This window comes from Pezoporus wallicus, unplaced genomic scaffold (assembly GCF_028554395.1).
Source record: "Pezoporus wallicus isolate ANWC-B61680 ecotype Strahan unplaced genomic scaffold, APGP_CSIRO_Pwel_v1 scaffold_8224, whole genome shotgun sequence".
Taxonomy (NCBI): domain Eukaryota; kingdom Metazoa; phylum Chordata; class Aves; order Psittaciformes; family Psittacidae; genus Pezoporus; species Pezoporus wallicus.
In genome coordinates, this window is record NW_026641935.1 from 1,187,757 (window position 1) to 1,190,788 (window position 3,032).

Consider the following 3,032-nt stretch of genomic DNA (forward strand, 5'->3'; position numbering starts at 1 on the left):
CAAGAAAGCAGGCGCACACACACAGACACATTCCTCTCCCTCTTTGCATTGGCAGTGCTTCACTAACCATTCACTGATAAGATGGAAAACCAATCTTGGGTTTGTTTATGCTAGTCCATACCTGATGCTAGTCCAACTAGTGGAGGGAACTCAGACTAAGAGGAAGAAAAAGACTTCCCTTTTTCATGGCAGCTTCAGCCGAAACAAGAAACTGCATCAGTAAATTACAGTGCTGTGGCAGCATAAGGACAGGCAGCTGCTGCCTGTCCTTTTTGGGGCTGCAAGTTTCCTCTCTCACTAAAAGTCAAACAGATGCTAGAGCTGCCACAAAAGAAGGGCTGGGATATACTCTTATGGTGGAGGCCCAACCAAGACTGTAGCCTACATACATGTCTGGGGGCTTTGATATACACCCCCTGAAGTACTGAACTACATAAAGCTTGAAAAAATCAAAAAAACTCCTAGGATGATGCTGTGCCACAATGCTCACCAGGATTAATACCCCATGGACTAATCTCATAGGTTCACAGGGAAGAATCTTGGAGCTGAGGTCTGCATTTACTGATACTGTTACCGAAGTCAGTGTCTTCTAAAGCCACCTCCCAATTCCTTTTCTAACCAGAAAAGAAAAAAAATCAGCCTTTATATGTGAAATAAGCCTACAGACCTCTGTAATGTATAGCCTTGTATGGTCATCAAAAATGTCCTGACTTGAAGATTCAGTTTGTTAGTAGGTATGAAGAAAATGTATATAGCATGTTTAGCAGTTTCACACCACAGACTTTCACGTTTGCAGACATGTCTAAGAACACACATTTCATTCAAACAGAGAAGTGGTTCCAACAGAAGATGATCAGAGCTGGTAATACTGAAAGCAGAAAGACAGCTATGGGAAATAGACCAAATCCTGAGAGATACCAAAAGCGAAGAGGCAGTCCCTTGCTCTGAACCAAGAAATAAAATAGCTGGGATATATACTTTCCTAAATACACAGGGGACTATATTTTTTCTGTAGGAAAACAAGACAGTAGGGCTGGTAGTATAATGGAAAGTTAGGAAGGCCAGATGGCATACCAACTTACAGTACCGCACACTGGAAAAGCACATAGCATCAAACCCATCTTTCTGTACCTGCAGTATTTGAAGCATTGTATCCAGTTGTGATGCATTATTATAATCATAGTCATTTAAGTGGTGGTAATACTTGGATAGCATGTCCTACAAATAAGTATCTTCTGATATTTTCTCATCACGAAAAAAAAAAAGGGATGTCTCAGTAATACATTTACTCCAGGATGAAGCTCACCTGAGAAGCTCCTGTATCCTTATTCCTTCTGCCCTGCTGCTTGTCACTCAGGTCTGCCCCACACTCCCCAATTCTGTCGTGGAGCTGTCTGGGGGCTTAAGAAATATCTGAGTTAACGATCAACCATTTTTTCCTATCCACCTGGGAGGGCTTATCTGAGACCCAGATAATTTCAGAAGCAAAACCCTAGCTGTTCTTGTGTTTACTCTTTGCACTGTCACTGTAGCGTCTGAATGCCATGTCATTTGACAAGCCTTACCTATGTTCCACCTAGCCAGGATTAAGGGGTGGGATTCACCAGCATTATTTCTATTGTAAATGGAACTCCAATTGTGTGTGTGGCATAATCCCCAGGCAGGGTGTGGGCACCCACACCGGATGGCCCATGGGGCACCTAGACAATACAAACAATAGACACTAACAAAATAACATCAGCTCTTACTCATCTCTACTGCAAGGGAAGAGGAAGTGTGTTCAAGAGGCTACCTTGTCAGTTTAAGGAAAAAGAGCTCACAAGGTTAGACTAAGGTACAGGTGAACTACTCTAAGTTTGGGCTGCTGCTGAAGATAGACAGATTGCTTCTCTCGCCGCTCCTCTGCATCCGCTCCTCTTTCACGACTGTCAGTGTTTGTTTGCCTGATCACAGAGCTAAACTGACATAAAACCAGCCCTATCAAATGCATAAGTGAATAGTTTTATCTTTCTTTGGCTTCCTAAACTGACTCACCTCACCCACTTGACTCCTGCAGTGGGTCCCAATTGTTGCACAGTGTTTATTCCCCGCAATCGTGATAGGAGTGCCCCACCTTAGATAGCAGAAAGTATCACCATTAGACTAGATGTGTGTAAACCAGCAAGTATTGGTTTTATTTGTCTGGGTTTGCTAGCATTTGATCTGAGGGTAACATCTTTAAAAGCAGCTATGTGCTGCTGAGGAAGTGTTTTGCTGAATGACTTGGCACAGAGCTTCTGAGGACAGGCAGGACAGAAACCGAATTCCTGTAAGTTCACAGAAACTTACTCAGCAATTTCTGCATCAAGCCTCTAACTCCTGCTTGAAGCATTTCTGCATTTCTTTTCAGCAGACCTCCAGCCCTGGAGGAGATGAAGAACGTCTGGGAAAGTGCAATTTCCAGTGATTAATTTGCTTTATTGTTAAAAATTCATGTCTTACTTTCAGCCTGAATTTGATTAGTTTTGACTTTCAGCAAGTGGATCTTCTTGTACTGTTGGTCCCTTGACACCAGTGTCTGTTCTGTGTAACTATGGAAACAGAGCACTTTTATTAAAAAAAAAAAAAAAAAAAGCAGTCTTGTAAAGCTTTTATTTCACTATCAGTCTCAAATGCAGCTGACAAGATGTACATGCCTGTGAGTCTTTGTATCGTCTCCTTCACCTCTTCCCTAAAGCCTCTTAAGGAGAGCAGTCAGGGGTGACACATTAGTGTACCCTCAGATTTGTTACTCTGCAAAGTCGCACTGCCAAAAACCTGGGATGAGTTTGTTTCTCTGAGAACAGTATACTCAGCTGCATGTATTATGGATTTTTCTTTTTAACCATTAAAATTTTAGCCATTATAATTTTAGCCATTATTAGCCACACTGATGTGCTAAACAATGGTAATAGCTGGAGAAGAGACATCAGAAGATTGAGACTGCTGGGCAGGAGTGGTGCCAAGATGTCCATTCTTGGATGCTCAGATGATCTGTCAACTTCACCAGCAGA